This window comes from Doryrhamphus excisus, chromosome 20 (genome assembly GCF_030265055.1).
Source record: "Doryrhamphus excisus isolate RoL2022-K1 chromosome 20, RoL_Dexc_1.0, whole genome shotgun sequence".
NCBI lineage: Eukaryota > Metazoa > Chordata > Actinopteri > Syngnathiformes > Syngnathidae > Doryrhamphus > Doryrhamphus excisus.
In genome coordinates this window covers 4,523,975-4,536,888 of record NC_080485.1, presented here as the reverse complement: position 1 = coordinate 4,536,888, position 12,914 = coordinate 4,523,975, and positions in this window count along the sequence as shown.

The window sequence follows — 12,914 nt, the reverse complement described above, 5'->3', positions numbered from 1 at the left end:
TTCGCATCCCGTTCTATCTGCAACCGTTTCAGGTGGCTGAGAAGCACTGCTGTGGAGTTACAGCTAAAATGAGAAAATGTGTTTCTCTCGCTGTGATAATGTATTTCAAGCAACCTTAGGCTTTGTGGTAAAAATTTTCTCCATATATGGCACATTAGTGCCACGTCCAAAAAAGCACTCCACTCGCTCAGAGAAGAGCGTTTTGGCACTTATGGAACACATTTAGTGTGATGTGCTTTATTGCTTGGCTCACACAACCATTGTTCAAAAAAGCACTTTATTCGCTCTCAAATACATTGTGAGGAAAGGATGATACGGCGCGTCATTGTGAACCAGCGGAAGGTGCCAGGAGGCTCATTCTAAGCGTGCCTGACGCAACTTCGCATCCCGTTCTATCTGCAAGTTTCAGGTGGCTGAGAAGCACTGCTGTGGAGTTACAGCTAAAATGAGAAAATGTGTTTCTCTCGCTGTGATAATGTATTTCAAGCAACCTTAGGCTTTGTGGTAAAAATTTTCTCCATATATGGCACATGTGTGCCACGTCCAAAAAAGCACTCCACTCGTTCAGAGAAGAGCGTTTTGGCACTTATGGAACACATTTAGTGTGATGTGCTTTATTGCTTGGCTCACACAACCATTGTTCAAAAAAGCACTTTATTCGCTCTCAAATACATTGTGAGGAAAGGATGATACGGCGCGTCATTGTGAACCAGCGGAAGTTGCCAGGAGGCTCATTCTAAGCGTGCCTGATGCAACTTCGCATCCCGTTCTATCTGCAACAGTTTCAGGTGGCTGAGAAGCACTGCTGTGGAGTTACAGCTAAAATGAGAAAATGTGTTTATCTCGCTGTGATAATGTATTTCAAGCAACCTATAGGCTTTGTGGGAAAAATTTTCTCCATATATGGCACATGTGTGCCACGTCCAAAAAAGCACTCCACTCGCTCAGAGAAGAGCGTTTTGGAACTTATGGAACACATTTAGTGTGATGTGCGTTATTGCTTGGCTCACACAACCATTGTTCAAAAAAGCACTTTATTCGCTCTCAAATACATTGTGAGCAAAGGATGATACGGCGCGTCATTGTGAACCAGCGGAAGGTGCCATGAGGCTCATTCCAAGTGTGCTTGACGCAGCTTCGCATCCCGTTCTATCTGCAACAGTTTCAGGTGGCTGAGAAGCACTGCTGTGGAGTTACAGCTAAAATGAGAAAATGTGTTTCTCTCGCTGTGATAATGTATTTCAAGTAACCTATAGGCTATGTGGTAAAAATTTTCTCCATATATGGCACATGTGTGCCACGTCCAAAAAAGCACTCCACTCGCTCAAAGAAGGCCTCCGAAGAGCGTTTTGGAACTTATGGAACACATTTAGTGTAATGTGCGTTATTGCTTGGCTCATACAACCATTGTTCAAAAAAGCACTTTATTCGCTCTCAAATACATTGTGAGCAAAGGATGATACGGCGCGTCATTGTGAACCAGCGGAAGGTGTCAGGAGGCTCATTTCAAGCGTGCATGACGCAGCTTCGCATCCCGTTCTATCTGCAAGTTTCAGGTGGCTGAGAAGCACTGCTGTGGAGTTACAGCTAAAATGAGAAAATGTGTTTCTTTCGCTGTGATAATGTATTTCAAGCAACCTTAGGCTTTGTGGTAAAAATTTTCTCCATATATGGCACATTAGTGCCACGTCCAAAAAAGCACTCCACTCGCTCAGAGAAGAGCGTTTTGGCACTTATGGAACACATTTAGTGTGATGTGCTTTATTGCTTGGCTCACACAACCATTGTTCAAAAAAGCACTTTATTCGCTCTCAAATACATTGTGAGGAAAGGATGATACGGCGCGTCATTGTGAACCAGCGGAAGGTGCCAGGAGGCTCATTCTAAGCGTGCCTGACGCAACTTCGCATCCCGTTCTATCTGCAAGTTTCAGGTGGCTGAGAAGCACTGCTGTGGAGTTACAGCTAAAATGAGAAAATGTGTTTCTCTCGCTGTGATAATGTATTTCAAGCAACCTTAGGCTTTGTGGTAAAAATTTTCTCCATATATGGCACATGTGTGCCACGTCCAAAAAAGCACTCCACTCGTTCAGAGAAGAGCGTTTTGGCACTTATGGAACACATTTAGTGTGATGTGCTTTATTGCTTGGCTCACACAACCATTGTTCAAAAAAGCACTTTATTCGCTCTCAAATACATTGTGAGGAAAGGATGATACGGCGCGTCATTGTGAACCAGCGGAAGTTGCCAGGAGGCTCATTCTAAGCGTGCCTGATGCAACTTCGCACCCCGTTCTATCTGCAACAGTTTCAGGTGGCTGAGAAGCACTGCTGTGGAGTTACAAGCTAAAATGAGAAAATGTGTTTATCTCGCTGTGATAATGTATTTCAAGCAACCTATAGGCTTTGTGGGAAAAATTTTCTCCATATATGGCACATGTGTGCCACGTCCAAAAAAGCACTCCACTCGCTCAGAGAAGAGCGTTTTGGAACTTATGGAACACATTTAGTGTGATGTGCGTTATTGCTTGGCTCACACAACCATTGTTCAAAAAAGCACTTTATTCGCTCTCAAATACATTGTGAGCAAAGGATGATACGGCGCGTCATTGTGAACCAGCGGAAGGTGCCATGAGGCTCATTCCAAGTGTGCTTGACGCAGCTTCGCATCCCGTTCTATCTGCAACAGTTTCAGGTGGCTGAGAAGCACTGCTGTGGAGTTACAGCTAAAATGAGAAAATGTGTTTCTCTCGCTGTGATAATGTATTTCAAGTAACCTATAGGCTTTGTGGTAAAAATTTTCTCCATATATGGCACATGTGTGCCACGTCCAAAAAAGCACTCCACTCGCTCAAAGAAGGCCTCCGAAGAGCGTTTTGGAACTTATGGAACACATTTAGTGTAATGTGCGTTATTGCTTGGCTCATACAACCATTGTTCAAAAAAGCACTTTATTCGCTCTCAAATACATTGTGAGCAAAGGATGATACGGCGCGTCATTGTGAACCAGCGGAAGGTGTCAGGAGGCTCATTTCAAGCGTGCATGACGCAGCTTCGCATCCCGTTCTATCTGCAAGTTTCAGGTGGCTGAGAAGCACTGCTGTGGAGTTACAGCTAAAATGAGAAAATGTGTTTCTTTCGCTGTGATAATGTATTTCAAGCAACCTTAGGCTTTGTGGTAAAAATTTTCTCCATATATGGCACATTAGTGCCACGTCCAAAAAAGCACTCCACTCGCTCAGAGAAGAGCGTTTTGGCACTTATGGAACACATTTAGTGTGATGTGCTTTATTGCTTGGCTCACACAACCATTGTTCAAAAAAGCACTTTATTCGCTCTCAAATACATTGTGAGGAAAGGATGATACGGCGCGTCATTGTGAACCAGCGGAAGGTGCCAGGAGGCTCATTCTAAGCGTGCCTGACGCAACTTCGCATCCCGTTCTATCTGCAAGTTTCAGGTGGCTGAGAAGCACTGCTGTGGAGTTACAGCTAAAATGAGAAAATGTGTTTCTCTCGCTGTGATAATGTATTTCAAGCAACCTTAGGCTTTGTGGTAAAAATTTTCTCCATATATGGCACATGTGTGCCACGTCCAAAAAAGCACTCCACTCGTTCAGAGAAGAGCGTTTTGGCACTTATGGAACACATTTAGTGTGATGTGCTTTATTGCTTGGCTCACACAACCATTGTTCAAAAAAGCACTTTATTCGCTCTCAAATACATTGTGAGGAAAGGATGATACGGCGCGTCATTGTGAACCAGCGGAAGTTGCCAGGAGGCTCATTCTAAGCGTGCCTGATGCAACTTCGCATCCCGTTCTATCTGCAACAGTTTCAGGTGGCTGAGAAGCACTGCTGTGGAGTTACAGCTAAAATGAGAAAATGTGTTTATCTCGCTGTGATAATGTATTTCAAGCAACCTATAGGCTTTGTGGGAAAAATTTTCTCCATATATGGCACATGTGTGCCACGTCCAAAAAAGCACTCCACTCGCTCAGAGAAGAGCGTTTTGGAACTTATGGAACACATTTAGTGTGATGTGCGTTATTGCTTGGCTCACACAACCATTGTTCAAAAAAGCACTTTATTCGCTCTCAAATACATTGTGAGCAAAGGATGATACGGCGCGTCATTGTGAACCAGCGGAAGATGCCATGAGGCTCATTCCAAGTGTGCTTGACGCAGCTTCGCATCCCGTTCTATCTGCAACAGTTTCAGGTGGCTGAGAAGCACTGCTGTGGAGTTACAGCTAAAATGAGAAAATGTGTTTCTCTCGCTGTGATAATGTATTTCAAGTAACCTATAGGCTTTGTGGTAAAAATTTTCTCCATATATGGCACATGTGTGCCACGTCCAAAAAAGCACTCCACTCGCTCAAAGAAGGCCTCCGAAGAGCGTTTTGGAACTTATGGAACACATTTAGTGTAATGTGCGTTATTGCTTGGCTCATACAACCATTGTTCAAAAAAGCACTTTATTCGCTCTCAAATACATTGTGAGCAAAGGATGATACGGCGCGTCATTGTGAACCAGCGGAAGATGCCATGAGGCTCATTCCAAGTGTGCTTGACGCAGCTTCGCATCCCGTTCTATCTGCAACAGTTTCAGGTGGCTGAGAAGCACTGCTGTGGAGTTACAGCTAAAATGAGAAAATGTGTTTCTCTCGCTGTGATAATGTATTTCAAGTAACCTATAGGCTTTGTGGTAAAAATTTTCTCCATATATGGCACATGTGTGCCACGTCCAAAAAAGCACTCCACTCGCTCAAAGAAGGCCTCCGAAGAGCGTTTTGGAACTTATGGAACACATTTAGTGTAATGTGCGTTATTGCTTGGCTCATACAACCATTGTTCAAAAAAGCACTTTATTCGCTCTCAAATACATTGTGAGCAAAGGATGATACGGCGCGTCATTGTGAACCAGCGGAAGGTGTCAGGAGGCTCATTTCAAGCGTGCATGACGCAGCTTCGCATCCCGTTCTATCTGCAAGTTTCAGGTGGCTGAGAAGCACTGCTGTGGAGTTACAGCTAAAATGAGAAAATGTGTTTCTTTCGCTGTGATAATGTATTTCAAGCAACCTTAGGCTTTGTGGTAAAAATTTTCTCCATATATGGCACATTAGTGCCACGTCCAAAAAAGCACTCCACTCGATCAGAGAAAAGCGTTTTGGAACTTATGGAACACATTTAGTGTAATGTGCGTTATTGCTTGGCTCATACAACCATTGTTCAAAAAGCACTTTATTCGCTCTCAAATACATTGTGAGCAAAGGATGATACGGCGCGTCATTGTGAACCAGCGGAAGGTGCCAGGAGGCTCATTTCAAGCGTGCATGACGCAGCTTCGCATCCCGTTCTATCTGCAACAGTTTCAGGTGGCTGAGAAGCACTGCTGTGGAGTTACAGATAAAATGAGAAAATGTGTTTCTCTCGCTGTGATAATGTATTTCAAGTAACCTCTATAGGCTTTGTGGTAAAAATATTCTCCATATATGGCACATGGGTGCCACGTCCAAAAAAGCACTCCACACGCTCAAAGAAAGCCTCCGAAGAGCGTTTTGGAACGTATGGAACACATTTAGTGTGATGTGCGTTATTGCTTGGCTCATACAACCATTGTTCAAAACAGCACTTTATTCGCTCTCAAATACATTGTGAGCAAAGGATGATACGGCGCGTCATTGTGAACCAGCGGAAGGTGCCAGGAGGCTCATTTCAAGCGTGCATGACGCAGCTTCGCATACCGTTCTATCTGCAACCGTTTCAGGTGGCTGAGAAGCACTGCTGTGGAGTTACAGCTAAAATGAGAAAATGTGTTTCTCTCGCTGTGAAAATGTATTTCAAGCAACCTATAGGCTTTGTGGGAAAAATTTTCTCCATATATGGCACATGTGTGCCACGTCCAAAAAAGCACTCCACTCGTTCAGAGAAGAGCGTTTTGGCACTTATGGAACACATTTAGTGTGATGTGCGTTATTGCTTGGCTCATACAACCATTGTTCAAAACAGCACTTTATTCGCTCTCAAATACATTGTGAGCAAAGGATGATACGGCGCGTCATTGTGAACCAGCGGAAGGTGCCAGGAGGCTCATTTCAAGCGTGCATGACGCAGCTTCGCATACCGTTCTATCTGCAACCGTTTCAGGTGGCTGAGAAGCACTGCTGTGGAGTTACAGCTAAAATGAGAAAATGTGTTTCTCTCGCTGTGATAATGTATTTCAAGCAACCTTAGGCTTTGTGGTAAAAATTTTCTCCATATATGGCACATGTGTGCCACGTCCAAAAAAGCACTCCACTCGCTCAGAGAAGAGCGTTTTGGAACTTATGGAACACATTTAGTGTGATGTGCGTTATTGCTTGGCTCACACAACCATTGTTCAAAAAAGCACTTTATTCGCTCTCAAATACATTGTGAGCAAAGGATGATACGGCGCGTCATTGTGAACCAGCGGAAGGTGCCAGGAGGCTCATTTCAAGCGTGCATGACGCAGCTTCGCATCCCGTTCTATCTGCAACAGTTTCAGGTGGCTGAGAAGCACTGCTGTGGAGTTACAGCTAAAATGAGAAAATGTGTTTCTCTCGCTGTGATAATGTATTTAAAGCATCCTTAGGCTTTGTGGTAAAAATTTTCTCCATATATGGCACATGTGTGCCACGTCCAAAAAAGCACTCCACTCGCTCAAAGAAGGCCTCCGAGGAGCGTTTTGGAACTTATGGAACACATTTAGTGTGATGTGCGTTATTGCTTGGCTCATACAACCATTGTTCAAAAAAGCACTTTATTCGCTCTCAAATACATTGTGAGCAAAGGATGATACGGCGCGTCATTGTGAACCAGCGGAAGGTGCCAGGAGACTCATTTCAAGCGTGCATGACGCAACTTCGCATCCCGTTCTATCTGCAACAGTTTCAGGTGGCTGAGAAGCACTGCTGTGGAGTTACAGCTAAAATGAGAAAATGTGTTTCTCTCGCTGTGATAATGTATTTCAAGCAACCTATAGGCTTTGTGGTAAAAATTTTCTCCATATATGGCACATTAGTGCCACGTCCAAAAAAGCACTCCACTCGCTCAGAGAAGAGCGTTTTGGCACTTATGGAACACATTTAGTGTGATGTGCTTTATTGCTTGGCTCACACAATCATTGTTCAAAAAAGCACTTTATTCGCTCTCAAATACATTGTGAGCAAAGGATGATACGGCGCGTCATTGTGAACCAGCGGAAGTTGCCAGGAGGCTCATTCTAAGCGTGCCTGACGCAACTTCGCATCCCGTTCTATCTGCAACAGTTTCAGGTGGCTGAGAAGCACTGCTGTGGAGTTACAGCTAAAATGAGAAAATGTGTTTCTCTCGCTGTGATAATGTATTTCAAGCAACCTATAGGCTTTGTGGGAAAAATTTTCTCCATATATGGCACATTAGTGCCACGTCCAAAAAAGCACTCCACTCGTTCAGAGAAGAGCGTTTTGGCACTTATGGAACACATTTCGTGTGATGTGCTTTATTGCTTGGCTCACACAACCATTGTTCAAAAAAGCACTTTATTCGCACTCAAATACATTGTGAGGAAAGGATGATACGGCGCGTCATTGTGAACCAGCGGAAGGTGCCAGGAGGCTCATTCTAAGCGTGCCTGACGCAACTTCGCATCCCGTTCTATCTGCAAGTTTCAGGTGGCTGAGAAGCACTGCTGTGGAGTTACAGCTAAAATGAGAAAATGTGTTTCTCTCGCTGTGATAATGTATTTCAAGCAACCTTAGGCTTTGTGGTAAAAATTTTCTCCATATATGGCACATGTGTGCCACGTCCAAAAAAGCACTCCACTCGCTCAGAGAAGAGCGTTTTGGAACTTATGGAACACATTTAGTGTGATGTGCGTTATTGCTTGGCTCACACAACCATTGTTCAAAAAAGCACTTTATTCGCTCTCAAATACATTGTGAGCAAAGGATGATACGGCGCGTCATTGTGAACCAGCGGAAGGTGCCAGGAGGCTCATTTCAAGCGTGCATGACGCAGCTTCGCATCCCGTTCTATCTGCAACCGTTTCAGGTGGCTGAGAAGCACTGCTGTGGAGTTACAGATAAAATGAGAAAATGTGTTTCTCTCGCTGTGATAATGTATTTCAAGTAACCTATAGGCTTTGTGGTAAAAATATTCTCCATATATGGCACATGTGTGCCACGTCCAAAAAAGCACTCCACACGCTCAAAGAAGGCCTCCGAAGAGCGTTTTGGAACTTATGGAACACATTTAGTGTGATGTGCGTTATTGCTTGGCTCATACAACCATTGTTCAAAACAGCACTTTATTCGCTCTCAAATACATTGTGAGCAAAGGATGATACGGCGCGTCATTGTGAACCAGCGGAAGGTGCCAGGAGGCTCATTCTAAGCGTGCCTGACGCAGCTTCGCATCCCGTTCTATCTGCAACAGTTTCAGATGGCTGAGAAGCACTGCTGTGGAGTTACAGCTAAAATGAGAAAATGTGTTTCTTTCGCTGTGATAATGTATTTCAAGCAACCTTAGGCTTTGTGGTAAAAATTTTCTCCATATATGGCACATTAGTGCCACGTCCAAAAAAGCACTCCACTCGATCAGAGAAAAGCGTTTTGGAACTTATGGAACACATTTAGTGTGATGTGCGTTATTGCTTGGCTCATACAACCATTGTTCAAAACAGCACTTTATTCGCTCTCAAATACATTGTGAGCAAAGGATGATACGGCGCGTCATTGTGAACCAGCGGAAGGTGCCAGGAGGCTCATTTCAAGCGTGCATGACGCAGCTTCGCATACCGTTCTATCTGCAACCGTTTCAGGTGGCTGAGAAGCACTGCTGTGGAGTTACAGCTAAAATGAGAAAATGTGTTTCTCTCGCTGTGAAAATGTATTTCAAGCAACCTATAGGCTTTGTGGGAAAAATTTTCTCCATATATGGCACATGTGTGCCACGTCCAAAAAAGCACTCCACTCGTTCAGAGAAGAGCGTTTTGGCACTTATGGAACACATTTAGTGTGATGTGCGTTATTGCTTGGCTCATACAACCATTGTTCAAAACAGCACTTTATTCGCTCTCAAATACATTGTGAGCAAAGGATGATACGGCGCGTCATTGTGAACCAGCGGAAGGTGCCAGGAGGCTCATTTCAAGCGTGCATGACGCAGCTTCGCATACCGTTCTATCTGCAACCGTTTCAGGTGGCTGAGAAGCACTGCTGTGGAGTTACAGCTAAAATGAGAAAATGTGTTTCTCTCGCTGTGAAAATGTATTTCAAGCAACCTATAGGCTTTGTGGGAAAAATTTTCTCCATATATGGCACATGTGTGCCACGTCCAAAAAAGCACTCCACTCGTTCAGAGAAGAGCGTTTTGGCACTTATGGAACACATTTAGTGTGATGTGCTTTATTGCTTGGCTCACACAACCATTGTTCAAAAAAGCACTTTATTCACTCTCAAATACATTGTGAGGAAAGGATGATACGGCGCGTCATTGTGAACCAGCGGAAGGTGCCAGGAGGCTCATTCTAAGCGTGCCTGACGCAACTTCGCATCCCGTTCTATCTGCAACAGTTTCAGGTGGCTGAGAAGCACTGCTGTGGAGTTACAGCTAAAATGAGAAAACGTGTTTCTCTCGCTGTGATAATGTATTTCAAGCAACCTTAGGCTTTGTGGTAAAATTTTCTCCATATATGGCACATGTGTGCCACGTCCAAAAAAGAACTCCACTCGCTCAAAGAAGGCCTCCGAAGAGCGTTTTGGAACTTATGGAACACATTTAGTGTAATGTGCGTTATTGCTTGGCTCATACAACCATTGTTCAAAAAAGCACTTTATTCGCTCTCAAATACATTGTGAGCAAAGGATGATACGGCGCGTCATTGTGAACCAGCGGAATGTGCCAGGAGGCTCATTCTAAGCGTGCCTGACGCAACTTCGCATCCCGTTCTATCTGCAACAGTTTCAGGTGGCTGAGAAGCACTGCTGTGGAGTTACAGATAAAATGAGAAAATGTGTTTCTCTCGCTGTGAAAATGTATTTCAAGCAACCTATAGGCTTTGTGGGAAAAAATTTCTCCATATATGGCACATGGGTGCCACGTCCAAAAAAGCACTCCACTCGCTCAAAGAAGGCCTCCGAAGAGCGTTTTGGAACTTATGGAACACATTTAGTGTGATGTGCGTTATTGCTTGGCTCATACAACCATTGTTCAAAAAAGCACTTTATTCGCTCTCAAATACATTGTGAGCAAAGGATGATACGGCGCGTCATTGTGAACCAGCGGAAGGTGCCAGGAGGCTCATTTCAAGCGTGCCTGACGCAGCTTCGCATCCCGTTCTATCTGCAACCGTTTCAGGTGGCTGAGAAGCACTGCTGTGGAGTTCCAGCTAAAATGAGAAAATGTGTTTCTCTCGCTGTGATAATGTATTTCAAGCAACCTATAGGCTTTGTGGTAAAAATTTTCTCCATATATGGCACATTAGTGCCACGTCCAAAAAAGCACTCCACTCGTTCAGAGAAGAGCGTTTTGGCACTTATGGAACACATTTCGTGTGATGTGCTTTATTGCTTGGCTCACACAACCATTGTTCAAAAAAGCACTTTATTCGCTCTCAAATACATTGTGAGCAAAGGATGATACGGCGCGTCATTGTGAACCAGCGGAAGGTGCCAGGAGGCTCATTTCAAGCGTGCATGACGCAGCTTCGCATCCCGTTCTATCTGCAACAGTTTCAGGTGGCTGAGAAGCACTGCTGTGGAGTTACAGATAAAATGAGAAAATGTGTTTCTCTCGCTGTGATAATGTATTTCAAGTAACCTATAGGCTTTGTGGTAAAAATATTCTCCATATATGGCACATGTGTGCCACGTCCAAAAAAGCACTCCACACGCTCAAAGAAAGCCTCCGAAGAGCGTTTTGGAACTTATGGAACACATTTAGTGTGACGTGCGTTATTGCTTGGCTCATACAACCATTGTTCAAAACAGCACTTTATTCGCTCTCAAATACATTGTGAGCAAAGGATGATACGGCGCGTCATTGTGAACCAGCGGAAGGTGCCAGGAGGCTAATTTCAAGCGTGCATGACGCAGCTTCGCATACCGTTCTATCTGCAACCGTTTCAGGTGGCTGAGAAGCACTGCTGTGGAGTTACAGCTAAAATGAGAAAATGTGTTTCTCTCGCTGTGAAAATGTATTTCAAGCAACCTATAGGCTTTGTGGGAAAAATTTTCTCCATATATGGCACATGTGTGCCACGTCCAAAAAAGCACTCCACTCGTTCAGAGAAGAGCGTTTTGGCACTTATGGAACACATTTAGTGTGATGTGCTTTATTGCTTGGCTCACACAACCATTGTTCAAAAAAGCACTTTATTCACTCTCAAATACATTGTGAGGAAAGGATGATACGGCGCGTCATTGTGAACCAGCGGAAGGTGCCAGGAGGCTCATTCTAAGCGTGCCTGACGCAACTTCGCATCCCGTTCTATCTGCAACAGTTTCAGGTGGCTGAGAAGCACTGCTGTGGAGTTACAGCTAAAATGAGAAAATGTGTTTCTCTCGCTGTGATAATGTATTTAAAGCATCCTTAGGCTTTGTGGTAAAAATTTTCTCCATATATGGCACATGTGTGCCACGTCCAAAAAAGCACTCCACTCGCTCAAAGAAGGCCTCCGAGGAGCGTTTTGGAACTTATGGAACACATTTAGTGTGATGTGCGTTATTGCTTGGCTCATACAACCATTGTTCAAAAAAGCACTTTATTCGCTCTCAAATACATTGTGAGCAAAGGATGATACGGCGCGTCATTGTGAACCAGCGGAAGGTGCCAGGAGACTCATTTCAAGCGTGCATGACGCAACTTCGCATCCCGTTCTATCTGCAACAGTTTCAGGTGGCTGAGAAGCACTGTGTGGAGTTACAGCTAAAATGAGAAAATGTGTTTCTCTCGCTGTGATAATGTATTTCAAGCAACCTATAGGCTTTGTGGTAAAAATTTTCTCCATATATGGCACATTAGTGCCACGTCCAAAAAAGCACTCCACTCGCTCAGAGAAGAGCGTTTTGGCACTTATGGAACACATTTAGTGTGATGTGCTTTATTGCTTGGCTCACACAATCATTGTTCAAAAAAGCACTTTATTCGCTCTCAAATACATTGTGAGCAAAGGATGATACGGCGCGTCATTGTGAACCAGCGGAAGTTGCCAGGAGGCTCATTCTAAGCGTGCCTGACGCAACTTCGCATCCCGTTCTATCTGCAACAGTTTCAGGTGGCTGAGAAGCACTGCTGTGGAGTTACAGCTAAAATGAGAAAATGTGTTTCTCTCGCTGTGATAATGTATTTCAAGCAACCTATAGGCTTTGTGGGAAAAATTTTCTCCATATATGGCACATTAGTGCCACGTCCAAAAAAGCACTCCACTCGTTCAGAGAAGAGCGTTTTGGCACTTATGGAACACATTTCGTGTGATGTGCTTTATTGCTTGGCTCACACAACCATTGTTCAAAAAAGCACTTTATTCGCACTCAAATACATTGTGAGGAAAGGATGATACGGCGCGTCATTGTGAACCAGCGGAAGTTGCCAGGAGGCTCATTCTAAGCGTGCCTGACGCAACTTCGCATCCCGTTCTATCTGCAAGTTTCAGGTGGCTGAGAAGCACTGCTGTGGAGTTACAGCTAAAATGAGAAAATGTGTTTCTCTCGCTGTGATAATGTATTTCAAGCAACCTTAGGCTTTGTGGTAAAAATTTTCTCCATATATGGCACATGTGTGCCACGTCCAAAAAAGCACTCCACTCGCTCAGAGAAGAGCATTTTGGCACTTATGGAACATATTGCCAGGAAGGTGCCAGGAGGCTCATTGCAAGTGTGACTGACGCAGCTTCGCATCCCGTTCTATCTGCAAC